The sequence below is a fragment of the Geotrypetes seraphini genome, chromosome 16 (genome assembly GCF_902459505.1).
Source record: "Geotrypetes seraphini chromosome 16, aGeoSer1.1, whole genome shotgun sequence".
NCBI classification, from domain to species: domain Eukaryota; kingdom Metazoa; phylum Chordata; class Amphibia; order Gymnophiona; family Dermophiidae; genus Geotrypetes; species Geotrypetes seraphini.
In genome coordinates, this window is record NC_047099.1 from 16,189,129 (window position 1) to 16,205,697 (window position 16,569).

Below are 16,569 nucleotides of genomic sequence, written 5' to 3' on the forward strand. Positions count from 1 at the left end.
AGTTTTGAAAGAAATGTTCTCAGAACCACTTTCTATGTAATGCAGTCTGTATCAGTCTATCAGAAGAGATTTTAGGTTTGAATGTGAAATGTTCTCAGAACCACTTTCTATGTAATGCAATCTAGTTTCCAAGAGCAGTAACACAGTGTATAAATGATTGGAACTATCTGAAAAGATTTTAGGTTTGAAAGTGAAATGTTAGAACCACTTTCTATGTAATGCAGTTTTGTTTCTTAGAGCAGTCTGTAAAAGTTTAAAAATCTATCAGAAGAGATTTTAGGTTTGAAAGTAAAATTTTCTCAGATCCACTTTCTATGTAATGCAATCTTGTTTCTTAGTGCAGAAACATAGTCTGTAACAGCTTGAGCTCGATCAGATTCTCTTCTAGTTTTGAAAGAAATGATCTCAGAACCACTTTCTATGTCATGAAAACTGGTTTCTTATACCAGAAACACATTGTAAAAGTTTGAGGTCTATTAGAAGAGATTTTAGGTTTGAAAGTCTCAGATCCACTTTCTATGTAATGCAATCTTGTTTCTTAGAGCATAAAAAGTCTGTAACAAATTGAGGTCTATGAAAAATATTATCGTTTTGAAAGAAATGTTCTCAGAACCACTTTTTAGGTAATTCTTAGAGACGAAAAACAGTCTGTAAAAGTTTGAGGTCTATCAGATTCTTTTCTAGTTTTGAAAGTGAAATGTCCTCAGATCCAGTTTCTATGTAATGCAATCTTATTTATTAGAGTAGAATCACAGTCTGTAACAGCTTGAGCTCGATCAGATTCTCTTCTAGTTTTGAAAGAAATGATCTCAGAACCACTTTCTATTTAATGCAGTCTGTATCAGTCTATCAGAAGAGATTTTAGGTTTGAAAGTGAAATGTTAGAACCACTTTCTATGTAATGCAATTTTGTTTCTTAGAGCAGTTTGTAAAAGTTTGAAATCTATCAGAAGAGATTTTAGGTTTGAAAGTGAAATTTTCTCAGATCCACTTTCTATGTAATGCAATCTTGTTTCTTAGTGCAGAAACACAGTCTGTAACAGCTTGAGCTCGATCAGATTCTCTTCTAGTTTTGAAAGAAATGTTCTCAGAACCACTTTCTATGTAATGAAAACACAGTCTGTAAAAGTTTGGAGACGTTCTGAAGAGATTTTAGGTTTCGATCCGAAGGTTTGAAAGTGAAATAATCTCAAAACCACTTTCTATGTAATGCAATCTTGTTTCTTAGAGCATAAAAAGTCTGTAACAAATTGAGGTCTATGAAAAATATTATCGTTTTGAAAGAGAAATGTTCTCAGAACCACTTTCTTAGAGCAGAAACACAGTCTTGAGCTCGATCAGATTCTCTTCTAGTTTTGAAAGAAATGTTCTCACAACCACATTCTTGTTTCTTAGAGCAAAACAGTCTGTAAATGTTTGGAGCCGATCTGAAGAGATTTTAGGTTTCGATCCGAAGCTTTGAAAGTGAAATAATCTCAAAACCACTTTCTATGTAATGCAAACTGGTTTCTTATAGCAGAAACACCATTGTAAAAGTTTGAGGTCTATGAGAAGAGATTTTAGGTTTGAAAGTGAAATGTTCTCAGAACCACTTTCTATGTAATGCACACTGGTTTCTTATAGCGAAACACATTGTAAAAGTTTGAGGTCTATCAGAAGAGATTTTAGGTTTGAAAGTGAAATGTTAGAACCACTTTCTATGTAATGCAATCTTGTTTCTTAGAGCAGAAACACAGTCTGTAAAAGTTTGAGGTCTATCAGAAGAGTTTTTAGGTTTGAAAGTGAAATTTCCTCAGAAATACTTTCTATGTAATGCAATCTTGTTTCTTATAGCATAAAAAGTCTGTAACAAATTGAGGTCTATGAAAAATATTATCGTTTTGAAAGAGAAATGTTCTCAGAACCACTTTCTAGATAATGCAAACTGGTTTCTTAGAGTAGAAACAGCCTGTAAAACATTGGAGCCGATCTGAAGTGATTTTAGGTTTGAAAGTGAAATGTTCTGAGAACCACTTTCTATGTAATGCAATCTTGTTTCTTAGAACAGAAACACAGTCTGTAACAGTTTGAGGTCTATCAGAAGAGATTTTATGTTTGAAAGTGAAATGTTCTCAGAACCACTTTCTACGTAATGAAATCTTGTAACAAATTGAGGTCTATGAAAAATAACGTTTTGAAAGAGAAATGTTCTTAGAGCAGAAACACAGTCTGTAAAAGTTTGGAGGCGATCTGAAGAGATTTTAAATTTGAAAGTGAAATTTTCTCAGAACCACTTTCTATGTAATGCAATCTTGTTTCTTAGAGCAGAAACACAGTCTGTAAAAGATTGATGTTTGTCAGAAGAGATTTTAGGTTTGAAAGTGAAATGTTCTCAGAACCACTTTCTAGGTAATGCAATCTGGTTTCTTAGAGAAGAAACACAGTCTGTAAAAGTTTGGAGGCGATCTGAGGAGATTTTAAATTTGAAAGTGAAAAGTTCTCAGAACCACTTTCTATGGCAATCTGGTTTTTTGGATCAAAAACAATCTGTAACAACTTGAGTAAAATTTTGCAAAAGTTTGTAAAAGTCTGTAAAAGTTTGAGGTCTATCAGATTCTTTTCTAGTTTTGAAAGAAATTTTCTCAGATCCACTTTCTATGTAATGCAATCTTGTTTCTTAGAGCAAAACACAGTCTGTAAAAGTTTGGAGACGATCTGAAGAGATTTTAATTTTGAAAATGAAATTTTCTCAGAACCACTTTCTTTGTAATGCAATTTTGTTTCTTAGAGCAGAAATACAGTCTGTAAAAGTTTGGAGGCGAGCTGAAGAGATTTTAAAATTGAAAGTGAAATGTTCTCAGATCCACTTTCTATGTAATGCAATCTTGTTTCTTAGTGCAGAAACACAGTCTGTAACAGCTTGAGCTCGATCAGATTCTCTTCTAGTTTTGAAAGAAATGATCTCAGAACCACTTTCTATGTAATGAAAACTGGTTTCTTATACCAGAAACACATTGTAAAAGTTTGAGGTCTATTAGAAGAGATTTTAGGTTTGAAAGTCTCAGATCCACTTTCTATGTAATGCAATCTTGTTTCTTAGAGCATAAAAAGTCTGTAACAAATTGAGGTCTATGAAAAATATTATCGTTTTGAAAGAAATGTTCTCAGAACCACTTTTTAGGTAATTCTTAGAGACGAAAAACAGTCTGTAAAAGTTTGAGGTCTATCAGATTCTTTTCTAGTTTTGAAAGTGAAATGTCCTCAGAACCACATTCTTGTTTCTTAGAGCAAAACAGTCTGTAAATGTTTGGAGCCGATCTGAAGAGATTTTAGGTTTCGATCCGAAGGTTTGAAAGTGAAATAATCTCAAAACCACTTTCTATGTAATGCAAACTGGTTTCTTATAGCAGAAACACCATTGTAAAAGTTTGAGGTCTATGAGAAGAGATTTTAGGTTTGAAAGTGAAATGTTCTCAGAACCACTTTCTATGTAATGCACACTGGTTTCTTATAGCGAAACACATTGTAAAAGTTTGAGGTCTATCAGAAGAGATTTTAGGTTTGAAAGTGAAATGTTAGAACCACTTTCTATGTAATGCAATCTTGTTTCTTAGAGCAGAAACACAGTCTGTAAAAGTTTGAGGTCTACCAGAAGAGTTTTTAGGTTTGAAAGTGAAATTTCCTCAGAACCACTTTCTATGTAATGCAATCTTGTTTCTTAGAGCAGAAACACAGTCTGTAACAGCTTGAGCTCTATCAGATTCTCTTCTAGTTTTGAAAGAAATGTTCTCAGAACCACATTCTTGTTTCTTAGAGCAAAACTGTCTGTAAATGTTTGGAGCCGATCTGAAGAGATTTTAGGTTTCGATCCGAAGGTTTGAAAGTGAAATAATCTCAAAACCACTTTCTATGTAATGCAAACTGGTTTCTTATAGCAGAAACACCATTGTAAAAGTTTGAGGTCTATGAGAAGAGATTTTAGGTTTGAAAGTGAAATGTTCTCAGAACCACTTTCTATGTAATGCACACTGGTTTCTTATAGCGAAACACATTGTAAAAGTTTGAGGTCTATCAGAAGAGATTTTAGGTTTGAAAGTGAAATGTTAGAACCACTTTCTATGTAGAGCAGAAACACAGTGTAAAAGTTTGAGGTCTGTCAGAAGAGATTTTAGGTTTGAAAGTCTCAGGTCTATGTAATGCAATCTTGGTTCTTAGAGCAGAAACACCATTGTAAAAGTTTGAGGTCTATGAGAAGAGATTTTAGGTTTGAAAGTGAAATATTCTAGGAACCACTTTCTATGTAATGCAATCTTGTTTCTTAGAACAGAAACACAGTCTGTAACAGTTTGAGGTCTATCAGAAGAGATTTTATGTTTGAAAGTGAAATGTTCTCAGAACCACTTTCTACGTAATGAAATCTTGTAACAAATTGAGGTCTATGAAAAATAACGTTTTGAAAGAGAAATGTTCTTAGAGCAGAAACACAATCTGTAAAAGTTTGGAGGCGATCTGAAGAGATTTTAAATTTGAAAGTGAAATTTTCTCAGAACCACTTTCTATGTAATGCAATCTTGTTTCTTAGAGAAGAAACACAGTCTGTAAAAGTTTAGAGGCGATCTGAGGAGATTTTAAATTTGAAAGTTAAAAGTTCTCAGAACCACTTTCTATGGCAAACTTGAGTAAAATTTTGTAAAAGTTTGTAAAAGTCTGTAAAAGTTTGAGGTCTATCAGATTCTTTTCTAGTTTTGAAAGAAATTTTCTCAGATCCACTTTCTATGTAATGCAATCTTGTTTCTTAGAGCAAAACACAGTCTGTAAAAGTTTGGAGACGATCTGAAGAGATTTTAGGTTTCGATTTGAAGCTTTGAAAGTGAAATAATCTCAAAACCACTTTCTATGTAATGCAAACTGTTTTATTATAGCAGAAACACCATTGTAAAAGTTTGAGGTCTATCAGATTCTTTTCTAGTTTTAAAAGAAATGTTCTCAGAACCACTTTCTATGTAATGCAGTCTGTATCAGTCTGTCAGAAGAGATTTTAGGTTTGAATGTGAAATGTTCTCAGAACCACTTTCTATGTAATGCAGTTTTGTTTCTTAGAGCAGTCTGTAAAAGTTTGAAATCTATCAGAAGAGATTTTAGGTTTGAAAGTAAAATTTTCTCAGATCCACTTTCTATGTAATGCAATCTTGTTTCTTAGTGCAGAAACACAGTCTGTAACAGCTTGAGCTCGATTCTCTTCTAGTTTTGAAAGAAATGATCTCAGAACCACTTTCTATGTAATGAAAACTGGTTTCTTATACCAGAAACACATTGTAAAAGTTTGAGGTCTATTAGAAGAGATTTTAGGTTTGAAAGTCTCAGATCCACTTTCTATGTAATGCATAAAAAGTCTGTAACAAATTGAGGTCTATGAAAAATATTATCGTTTTGAAAGAAATGTTCTCAGAACCACTTTTTAGGTAATTCTTAGAGACGAAAAACAGTCTGTAAAAGTTTGAGGTCTATCAGATTCTTTTCTAGTTTTGAAAGTGAAATGTCCTCAGAACCACATTCTTGTTTCTTAGAGCAAAACAGTCTGTAAATGTTTGGAGCCGATCTGAAGAGATTTTAGGTTTCGATCCGAAGGTTTGAAAGTGAAATAATCTCAAAACCACTTTCTATGTAATGCAAACTGGTTTCTTATAGCAGAAACACCATTGTAAAAGTTTGAGGTCTATGAGAAGAGATTTTAGGTTTGAAAGTGAAATGTTCTCAGAACCACTTTCTATGTAATGCAATCTTGTTTCTTAGAACAGAAACACAGTCTGTAACAGTTTGAGGTCTATCAGAAGAGAATTTATGTTTGAAAGTGAAATGTTCTCAGAACCACTTTCTACGTAATGAAATCTTGTAACAAATTGAGGTCTATGAAAAATAACGTTTTGAAAGAGAAATGTTCTTAGAGCAGAAACACAGTCTGTAAAAGTTTGGAGGCGATCTGAAGAGATTTTAAATTTGAAAGTGAAAAGTTCTCAGAACCACTTTCTATGGCAATCTGGTTTTTTGGATCAAAAACAATCTGTAACAACTTGAGTAAAATTTTGTAAAAGTTTGTAAAAGTCTGTAAAAGTTTGAGGTCTATCAGATTCTTTTCTAGTTTTGAAAGAAATTTTCTCAGATCCACTTTCTATGTAATGCAATCTTGTTTCTTAGAGCAAAACACAGTCTGTAAAAGTTTGGAGACGATCTGAAGAGATTTTAATTTTGAAAATGAAATGTTCTCAGAACCACTTTCTTTGTAATGCAATTTTGTTTCTTAGAGCATAAAAGTTTGAGGTCTATAAGAAGAGTTTTTTGGTTTGAAAGTGAAATGTGTTCAGATCCACTTTCTATGTAATGCAATCTTGTTTCTTAGAGCAGTTTGTAAAAGTTTGAAATCTATCAGAAGAGATTTTAGGTTTGAAAGTGAAATTTTCTCAGATCCACTTTCTATGTAATGCAATCTTGTTTCTTAGTGCAGAAACACAGTCTGTAACAGCTTGAGCTCGATCAGATTCTCTTCTAGTTTTGAAAGAAATGATCTCAGAAACACTTTCTATGAAATGAAATCTTGTTTCTTACAGCAAAACACAGTCTGTAAAAGTTTGGAGACGATCTGAAGAGATTTTAAATTTGAAAATGAAATGTTCTCAGAACCACTTTCTATGAAATGAAATCTTGTTTCTTACAGCAAAACACAGTCTGTAAAAGTTTGGAGACGATCTGAAGAGATTTTAAATTTGAAAATGAAATGTTCTCAGAACCACTTTCTATGTAATGCAATTTTGTTTCTTAAAGCAGAAATACAGTCTGTAAAAGTTTGGAGACGATCTGAAGAGATTTTAAATTTGAAAGTGAAATGTTCTCAGATCCACTTTCTATGTAATGCAATCTTGTTTCTTAGAGCATAAAAAGTAACAAATTGAGGTCTATGAAAAATATTATCGTTTTGAAAGAGAAATGTTCTCAGAACCATTTTCTAGATAATGCAAACTGGTTTCTTAGAGTAGAAACAGCCTGTAAAACTTTGGAGCCGATCTGAAGTGATTTTAGGTTTAAAAGTGAAATGTTCTGAGAACCACTTTCTATGTAATGCAATCTTGTTTCTTAGAACAGAAACACAGTCTGTAACAGTTTGAGGTCTATCAGAAGAGATTTTATGTTTGAAAGTGAAATGTTCTCAGAACCACTTTCTACGTAATGAAATCTTGTAACAAATTGAGGTCTATGAAAAATAACGTTTTGAAAGAAAAATGTTCTTAGAGCAGAAACACAGTCTGTAAAAGTTTGGAGGCGATCTGAAGAGATTTTAAATTTGAAAGTGAAATTTTCTCAGAACCACTTTCTATGTAATGCAATCTTGTTTCTTAGAGCAGAAACACAGTTTGTAAAAGTTTGAGGTCTGTCAGAAGAGATTTTAGGTTTGAAAGTGAAATGTTCTCAGAACCACTTTCTACGTAATGCAATCTGGTTTCTTAGAGAAGAAACACAGTCTGTAAAAGATTGGAGGCGATATGAGGAGATTTTAAATTTGAAAGTGAAAAGTTCTCAGAACCACTTTCTATGGCAATCTGGTTTTTTGGATCAAAAACAATCTGTAACAACTTGAGTAAAATTTTGTAAAAGTTTGTAAAAGTCTGTAAAAGTTTGAGGTCTATCAGATTCTTTTCTAGTTTTGAAAGAAATTTTCTCAGATCCACTTTCTATGTAATGCAATCTTGTTTCTTAGAGCAAAACACAGTCTGTAAAAGTTTGGAGACGATCTGAAGAGATTTTAGGTTTGAAAGTAAAATTTTCTCAGATCCACTTTCTATGTAATGCAATCTTGTTTCTTAGTGCAGAAACACAGTCTGTAACAGCTTGAGCTCGATCAGATTCTCTTCTAGTTTTGAAAGAAATGATCTCAGAACCACTTTCTATTTAATGCAGTCTGTATCAGTCTATCAGAAGAGATTTTAGGTTTGAATGTGAAATGTTCTCAGAACCACTTTCTATGTAATGCAATCTAGTTTCCAAGAGCAGTAACACAGTGTATAAAAGATAGGAACGGATCTGAAAAGATTTTAGGTTTGAAAGTGAAATGTTAGAACCACTTTCTATGTAATGCAATTTTGTTTCTTAGAGCAGTTTGTAAAAGTTTGAAATCTATCAGAAGAGATTTTAGGTTTGAAAGTGAAATTTTCTCAGATCCACTTTCTATGTAATGCAATCTTGTTTCTTAGTGCAGAAACACAGTCTGTAACAGCTTGAGCTCGATCAGATTCTCTTCTAGTTTTGAAAGAAATGATCTCACTTTCTATTTAATGCAGTCTGTATCAGTCTATCAGAAGAGATTTTAGGTTTGAATGTGAAATGTTCTCAGAACCACTTTCTATGTAATGCAATCTAGTTTCCAAGAGCAGTAACACAGTGTATAAAAGATTGGAACGGATCTGAAAAGATTTTAGGTTTGAAAGTGAAATGTTAGAACCACTTTCTATGTAATGCAATTTTGTTTCTTAGAGCAGTTTGTAAAAGTTTGAAATCTATCAGAAGAGATTTTAGGTTTGAAAGTGAAATTTTCTCAGATCCACTTTCTATGTAATGCAATCTTGTTTCTTAGTGCAGAAACACAGTCTGTAACAGCTTGAGCTCGATCAGATTCTCTTCTAGTTTTGAAAGAAATGTTCTCAGAACCACTTTCTATGTAATGAAAACTGGTTTCTTAGAGCAAAACACAGTCTGTAAAAGTTTGGAGACGTTCTGAAGAGATTTTAGGTTTCGATCCGAAGGTTTGAAAGTGAAATAATCTCAAAACCACTTTCTATGTAATGCAATCTTGTTTCTTAGAGCAGAAACACAGTCTTGAGCTCGATCAGATTCTCTTCTAGTTTTGAAAGAAATGTTCTCACAACCACATTCTTGTTTCTTAGAGCAAAACAGTCTGTAAATGTTTGGAGCCGATCTGAAGAGATTTTAGGTTTCGATCCGAAGCTTTGAAAGTGAAATGTTCTCAGAACCACTTTCTATGTAATGCACACTGGTTTCTTATAGCGAAACACATTGTAAAAGTTTGAGGTCTATCAGAAGAGATTTTAGGTTTCAAAGTGAAATGTTAGAACCACTTTCTATGTAATGCAATCTTGTTTCTTAGAGCAGAAACACAGTCTATAAAAGTTTGAGGTCTATTAGAAGAGTTTTTAGGTTTGAAAGTGAAATTTCCTCAGAACCACTTTCTATGTAATGCAATCTTGTTTCTTATAGCATAAAAAGTCTGTAACAAATTGAGGTCTATGAAAAATATTATCGTTTTGAAAGAGAAATGTTCTCAGAACCACTTTCTAGATAATGCAAACTGGTTTCTTAGAGTAGAAACAGCCTGTAAAACTTTGGAGCCGATCTGAAGTGATTTTAGGTTTGAAAGTGAAATGTTCTGAGAACCACTTTCTATGTAATGCAATCTTGTTTCTTAGAGCAGAAACACAGTCTGTAACAGTTTGAGGTCTATCAGAAGAGATTTTATGTTTGAAAGTGAAATGTTCTCAGAACCACTTTCTACGTAATGAAATCTTGTAACAAATTGAGGTCTATGAAAAATAACGTTTTGAAAGAGAAATGTTCTTAGAGCAGAAACACAGTCTGTAAAAGTTTGGAGGCGATCTGAAGAGATTTTAAATTTGAAAGTGAAATTTTCTCAGAACCACTTTCTATGTAATGCAATCTTGTTTCTTAGAGCAGAAACACAGTCTGTAAAAGATTGAGGTTTGTCAGAAGAGATTTTAGGTTTGAAAGTGAAATGTTCTCAGAACCACTTTCTAGGTAATGCAATCTGGTTTCTTAGAGAAGAAACACAGTCTGTAAAAGTTTGGAGGCGATCTGAGGAGATTTTAAATTTGAAAGTGAAAAGTTCTCAGAACCACTTTCTATGGCAATCTGGTTTTTTGGATCAAAAACAATCTGTAACAACTTGAGTAAAATTTTGCAAAAGTTTGTAAAAGTCTGTAAAAGTTTGAGGTCTATCAGATTCTTTTCTAGTTTTGAAAGAAATTTTCTCAGATCCACTTTCTATGTAATGCAATCTTGTTTCTTAGAGCAAAACACAGTCTGTAAAAGTTTGGAGACGATCTGAAGAGATTTTAATTTTGAAAATGAAATTTTCTCAGAACCACTTTCTTTGTAATGCAATTTTGTTTCTTAGAGCAGAAATACAGTCTGTAAAAGTTTGGAGGCGAGCTGAAGAGATTTTAAATTTGAAAGTGAAATGTTCTCAGATCCACTTTCTATGTAATGCAATCTTGTTTCTTAGTGCAGAAACACAGTCTGTAACAGCTTGAGCTCGATCAGATTCTCTTCTAGTTTTGAAAGAAATGATCTCAGAACCACTTTCTATGTAATGAAAACTGGTTTCTTATACCAGAAACACATTGTAAAAGTTTGAGGTCTATTAGAAGAGATTTTAGGTTTGAAAGTCTCAGATCCACTTTCTATGTAATGCAATCTTGTTTCTTAGAGCATAAAAAGTCTGTAACAAATTGAGGTCTATGAAAAATATTATCGTTTTGAAAGAAATGTTCTCAGAACCACTTTTTAGGTAATTCTTAGAGAAGAAAAACAGTCTGTAAAAGTTTGAGGTCTATCAGATTCTTTTCTAGTTTTGAAAGTGAAATGTCCTCAGAACCACATTCTTGTTTCTTAGAGCAAAACAGTCTGTAAATGTTTGGAGCCGATCTGAAGAGATTTTAGGTTTCGATCCGAAGGTTTGAAAGTGAAATAATCTCAAAACCACTTTCTATGTAATGCAAACTGGTTTCTTATAGCAGAAACACCATTGTAAAAGTTTGAGGTCTATGAGAAGAGATTTTAGGTTTGAAAGTGAAATGTTCTCAGAACCACTTTCTATGTAATGCACACTGGTTTCTTATAGCGAAACACATTGTAAAAGTTTGAGGTCTATCAGAAGAGATTTTAGGTTTGAAAGTGAAATGTTAGAACCACTTTCTATGTAGAGCAGAAACACAGTGTAAAAGTTTGAGGTCTGTCAGAAGAGATTTTAGGTTTGAAAGTGAAATATTCTAGTAACCACTTTCTATGTAATGCAATCTTGTTTCTTAGAACAGAAACACAGTCTGTAACAGTTTGAGGTCTATCAGAAGAGATTTTATGTTTGAAAGTGAAATGTTCTCAGAACCACTTTCTACGTAATGAAATCTTGTAACAAATTGAGGTCTATGAAAAATAACGTTTTGAAAGAGACACTTTCTATGTAATGCAATCTTGTTTCTTAGAGAAGAAACACAGTCTGTAAAAGTTTGGAGACGATCTGAAGAGATTTTAGGTTTCGATTTGAAGCTTTGAAAGTGAAATAATCTCAAAACCACTTTCTATGTAATGCAAACTGTTTTATTATAGCAGAAACACCATTGTAAAAGTTTGAGGTCTATCAGATTCTTTTCTAGTTTTAAAAGAAATGTTCTCAGAACCACTTTCTATGTAATGCAGTCTGTATCAGTCTGTCAGAAGAGATTTTAGGTTTGAATGTGAAATGTTCTCAGAACCACTTTCTATGTAATGCAGTTTTGTTTCTTAGAGCAGTCTGTAAAAGTTTGAAATCTATCAGAAGAGATTTTAGGTTTGAAAGTAAAATTTTCTCAGATCCACTTTCTATGTAATGCAATCTTGTTTCTTAGTGCAGAAACACAGTCTGTAACAGCTTGAGCTCGATTCTCTTCTAGTTTTGAAAGAAATGATCTCAGAACCACTTTCTATGTAATGAAAACTGGTTTCTTATACCAGAAACACATTGTAAAAGTTTGAGGTCTATTAGAAGAGATTTTAGGTTTGAAAGTCTCAGATCCACTTTCTATGTAATGCAATCTTGATTCTTAGAGCAGAAACACCATTGTAAAAGTTTGAGGTCTATGAGAAGAGATTTTAGGTTTGAAAGTGAAATTTCCTCAGAACCACTTTCTATGTAATGCAATCTTGTTTCTTATAGCATAAAAAGTCTGTAACAAATTGAGGTCTATGAAAAATATTATCGTTTTGAAAGAGAAATGTTCTCAGAACCACTTTCTAGGTAATGCAATCTTGTTTCTTAGAGCAGAAACACCATTGTAAAAGTTTGAGGTCTATCAGAAGAGATTTTAGGTTTGAAAGTGAAATGTTAGAACCACTTTCTATGTAATGCAATCTTGTTTCTTAGAGCAGAAACACAGTCTATAAAAGTTTGAGGTCTATTAGAAGAGTTTTTAGGTTTGAAAGTGAAATTTCCTCAGAACCACTTTCTATGTAATGCAATCTTGTTTCTTATAGCATAAAAAGTCTGTAACAAATTGAGGTCTATGAAAAATATTATCGTTTTGAAAGAGAAATGTTCTCAGAACCACTTTCTAGATAATGCAAACTGGTTTCTTAGAGTAGAAACAGCCTGTAAAACATTGGAGCCGATCTGAAGTGATTTTAGGTTTGAAAGTGAAATGTTCTGAGAACCACTTTCTATGTAATGCAATCTTGTTTCTTAGAACAGAAACACAGTCTGTAACAGTTTGAGGTCTATCAGAAGAGATTTTATGTTTGAAAGTGAAATGTTCTCAGAACCACTTTCTACGTAATGAAATCTTGTAACAAATTGAGGTCTATGAAAAATAACGTTTTGAAAGAGAAATGTTCTTAGAGCAGAAACACAGTCTGTAAAAGTTTGGAGGCGATCTGAAGAGATTTTAAATTTGAAAGTGAAATTTTCTCAGAACCACTTTCTATGTAATGCAATCTTGTTTCTTAGAGCAGAAACACAGTCTGTAAAAGATTGAGGTTTGTCAGAAGAGATTTTAGGTTTGAAAGTGAAATGTTCTCAGAACCACTTTCTAGGTAATGCAATCTGGTTTCTTAGAGAAGAAACACAGTCTGTAAAAGTTTGGAGGCGATCTGAGGAGATTTTAAATTTGAAAGTGAAAAGTTCTCAGAACCACTTTCTATGGCAATCTGGTTTTTTGGATCAAAAACAATCTGTAACAACTTGAGTAAAATTTTGCAAAAGTTTGTAAAAGTCTGTAAAAGTTTGAGGTCTATCAGATTCTTTTCTAGTTTTGAAAGAAATTTTCTCAGATCCACTTTCTATGTAATGCAATCTTGTTTCTTAGAGCAAAACACAGTCTGTAAAAGTTTGGAGACGATCTGAAGAGATTTTAATTTTGAAAATGAAATTTTCTCAGAACCACTTTCTTTGTAATGCAATTTTGTTTCTTAGAGCAGAAATACAGTCTGTAAAAGTTTGGAGGCGAGCTGAAGAGATTTTAAATTTGAAAGTGAAATGTTCTCAGATCCACTTTCTATGTAATGCAATCTTGTTTCTTAGTGCAGAAACACAGTCTGTAACAGCTTGAGCTCGATCAGATTCTCTTCTAGTTTTGAAAGAAATGATCTCAGAACCACTTTCTATGTAATGAAAACTGGTTTCTTATACCAGAAACACATTGTAAAAGTTTGAGGTCTATTAGAAGAGATTTTAGGTTTGAAAGTCTCAGATCCACTTTCTATGTAATGCAATCTTGTTTCTTAGAGCATAAAAAGTCTGTAACAAATTGAGGTCTATGAAAAATATTATCGTTTTGAAAGAAATGTTCTCAGAACCACTTTTTAGGTAATTCTTAGAGACGAAAAACAGTCTGTAAAAGTTTGAGGTCTATCAGATTCTTTTCTAGTTTTGAAAGTGAAATGTCCTCAGAACCACATTCTTGTTTCTTAGAGCAAAACAGTCTGTAAATGTTTGGAGCCGATCTGAAGAGATTTTAGGTTTCGATCCGAAGGTTTGAAAGTGAAATAATCTCAAAACCACTTTCTATGTAATGCAAACTGGTTTCTTATAGCAGAAACACCATTGTAAAAGTTTGAGGTCTATGAGAAGAGATTTTAGGTTTGAAAGTGAAATGTTCTCAGAACCACTTTCTATGTAATGCACACTGGTTTCTTATAGCGAAACACATTGTAAAAGTTTGAGGTCTATCAGAAGAGATTTTAGGTTTGAAAGTGAAATGTTAGAACCACTTTCTATGTAATGCAATCTTGTTTCTTAGAGCAGAAACACAGTCTGTAAAAGTTTGAGGTCTACCAGAAGAGTTTTTAGGTTTGAAAGTGAAATTTCCTCAGAACCACTTTCTATGTAATGCAATCTTGTTTCTTAGAGCAGAAACACAGTCTGTAACAGCTTGAGCTCTATCAGATTCTCTTCTAGTTTTGAAAGAAATGTTCTCAGAACCACATTCTTGTTTCTTAGAGCAAAACTGTCTGTAAATGTTTGGAGCCGATCTGAAGAGATTTTAGGTTTCGATCCGAAGGTTTGAAAGTGAAATAATCTCAAAACCACTTTCTATGTAATGCAAACTGGTTTCTTATAGCAGAAACACCATTGTAAAAGTTTGAGGTCTATGAGAAGAGATTTTAGGTTTGAAAGTGAAATGTTCTCAGAACCACTTTCTATGTAATGCACACTGGTTTCTTATAGCGAAACACATTGTAAAAGTTTGAGGTCTATCAGAAGAGATTTTAGGTTTGAAAGTGAAATGTTAGAACCACTTTCTATGTAGAGCAGAAACACAGTGTAAAAGTTTGAGGTCTGTCAGAAGAGATTTTAGGTTTGAAAGTCTCAGATCTATGTAATGCAATCTTGGTTCTTAGAGCAGAAACACCATTGTAAAAGTTTGAGGTCTATGAGAAGAGATTTTAGGTTTGAAAGTGAAATATTCTAGGAACCACTTTCTATGTAATGCAATCTTGTTTCTTAGAACAGAAACACAGTCTGTAACAGTTTGAGGTCTATCAGAAGAGATTTTATGTTTGAAAGTGAAATGTTCTCAGAACCACTTTCTACGTAATGAAATCTTGTAACAAATTGAGGTCTATGAAAAATAACGTTTTGAAAGAGAAATGTTCTTAGAGCAGAAACACAATCTGTAAAAGTTTGGAGGCGATCTGAAGAGATTTTAAATTTGAAAGTGAAATTTTCTCAGAACCACTTTCTATGTAATGCAATCTTGTTTCTTAGAGAAGAAACACAGTCTGTAAAAGTTTGGAGACGATCTGAAGAGATTTTAGGTTTCGATTTGAAGCTTTGAAAGTGAAATAATCTCAAAACCACTTTCTATGTAATGCAAACTGTTTTATTATAGCAGAAACACCATTGTAAAAGTTTGAGGTCTATCAGATTCTTTTCTAGTTTTAAAAGAAATGTTCTCAGAACCACTTTCTATGTAATGCAGTCTGTATCAGTCTGTCAGAAGAGATTTTAGGTTTGAATGTGAAATGTTCTCAGAACCACTTTCTATGTAATGCAGTTTTGTTTCTTAGAGCAGTCTGTAAAAGTTTGAAATCTATCAGAAGAGATTTTAGGTTTGAAAGTAAAATTTTCTCAGATCCACTTTCTATGTAATGCAATCAGAAACACAGTCTGTAACAGCTTGAGCTCGATTCTCTTCTAGTTTTGAAAGAAATGATCTCAGAACCACTTTCTATGTAATGAAAACTGGTTTCTTATACCAGAAACACATTGTAAAAGTTTGAGGTCTATTAGAAGAGATTTTAGGTTTGAAAGTCTCAGATCCACTTTCTATGTAATGCAATCTTGATTCTTAGAGCAGAAACACCATTGTAAAAGTTTGAGGTCTATGAGAAGAGATTTTAGGTTTGAAAGTGAAATGTTCTCAGAACCACTTTCTACGTAATGAAATCTTGTAACAAATTGAGGTCTATGAAAAATAACGTTTTGAAAGAGACACTTTCTATGTAATGCAATCTTGTTTCTTAGAGAAGAAACACAGTCTGTAAAAGTTTGGAGACGATCTGAAGAGATTTTAGGTTTCGATTTGAAGCTTTGAAAGTGAAATAATCTCAAAACCACTTTCTATGTAATGCAAACTGTTTTATTATAGCAGAAACACCATTGTAAAAGTTTGAGGTCTATCAGATTCTTTTCTAGTTTTAAAAGAAATGTTCTCAGAACCACTTTCTATGTAATGCAGTCTGTATCAGTCTGTCAGAAGAGATTTTAGGTTTGAATGTGAAATGTTCTCAGAACCACTTTCTATGTAATGCAGTTTTGTTTCTTAGTGCAGAAACACAGTCTGTAACAGCTTGAGCTCGATCAGATTCTCTTCTAGTTTTGAAAGAAATGATCTCAGAACCACTTTCTATGTAATGAAAACTGGTTTCTTATACCAGAAACACATTGTAAAAGTTTGAGGTCTATTAGAAGAGATTTTAGGTTTGAAAGTCTCAGATCCACTTTCTATGTAATGCAATCTTGTTTCTTAGAGCATAAAAAGTCTGTAACAAATTGAGGTCTATGAAAAATATTATCGTTTTGAAAGAAATGTTCTCAGAACCACTTTTTAGGTAATTCTTAGAGACGAAAAACAGTCTGTAAAAGTTTGAGGTCTATCAGATTCTTTTCTAGTTTTGAAAGTGAAATGTCCTCAGAACCACATTCTTGTTTCTTAGAGCAAAACAGTCTGTAAATGTTTGGAGCCGATCTGAAGAGATTTTAGGTTTCGATTTGAAGCTTTGAAAGTGAAATAATCTCAAAACCACTTTCTATGT